General features: G+C 33.0%; 1 protein-coding gene across 1 annotated transcript in view; it reads right to left on the reverse strand.

Annotated features, from left to right (window-relative positions):
* LOC119591445 overlaps positions 1-739 on the reverse strand; it is a 4,913-nt gene that overhangs the window by 2,609 nt on the left and 1,565 nt on the right. The window lies entirely within an intron of this gene.

A 739-nucleotide genomic window follows, 5' to 3' on the forward strand; every position in this document is an offset into this window, starting at 1 on the left:
AAAGGGTTAAATATGATTTTGAAGCATCTTATTTTGTGCTTTCACACTTAATATGAATATCATTTCTAGCTTATTTACAAAGGATTTTTTTTACTAAATTATTAGAAATCAGCATCATACATGCCAATCTTTCAGGGGATAAGTAGATACAAGTCTTGTGTCATATACAACTTGTTTAATATAAAAGTACTATTAATTACTGTCAACTCAACATTGTTAAACCTAATAGTCTGCCCACTTCTACAAGCACACCGTCTGTTCAAGCTTATATTTAACATGCTTCTGAGTGTTCCCATTAAAAGGATAGCTCCACTATCCTTATCTAAAACTAAAATCAGAAGGAATGCCAGACCTAGTGTTCTTTGCCTATATCCAACTGCCTTTTTCTTAAGATATTCAAATTCTACTTTAAAGTTTTAACACAATTAAATATGTTTTGAAGCTAGTTTAGACACACACACCTTGGTGGAGAGTGCCAGAGGTGACCAGGGCAAATTCTGACTGATCAAACCTGAACTAAGTGTTCTGACCTTACAGGGAAATCACTACAAAATAGCTTCCTCAACTCTGAGAAATAAAAAGTTCCAAAATATGCAAAAACAATTATTTTTTTTTTGCTTATACATATTTGTATGTAAATACATATAAGCAAATCTGTGTGAAGATGAAAGCTGGTAAGTATACTGCCCAGGACCCAAAAGAGTGGTGTAAACTGCAAAGCAGAATGGATAAGCATATC

The sequence above is a fragment of the Penaeus monodon genome, chromosome 28, assembly GCF_015228065.2.
Source record: "Penaeus monodon isolate SGIC_2016 chromosome 28, NSTDA_Pmon_1, whole genome shotgun sequence".
Taxonomy (NCBI): Eukaryota; Metazoa; Arthropoda; class Malacostraca; order Decapoda; family Penaeidae; genus Penaeus; species Penaeus monodon.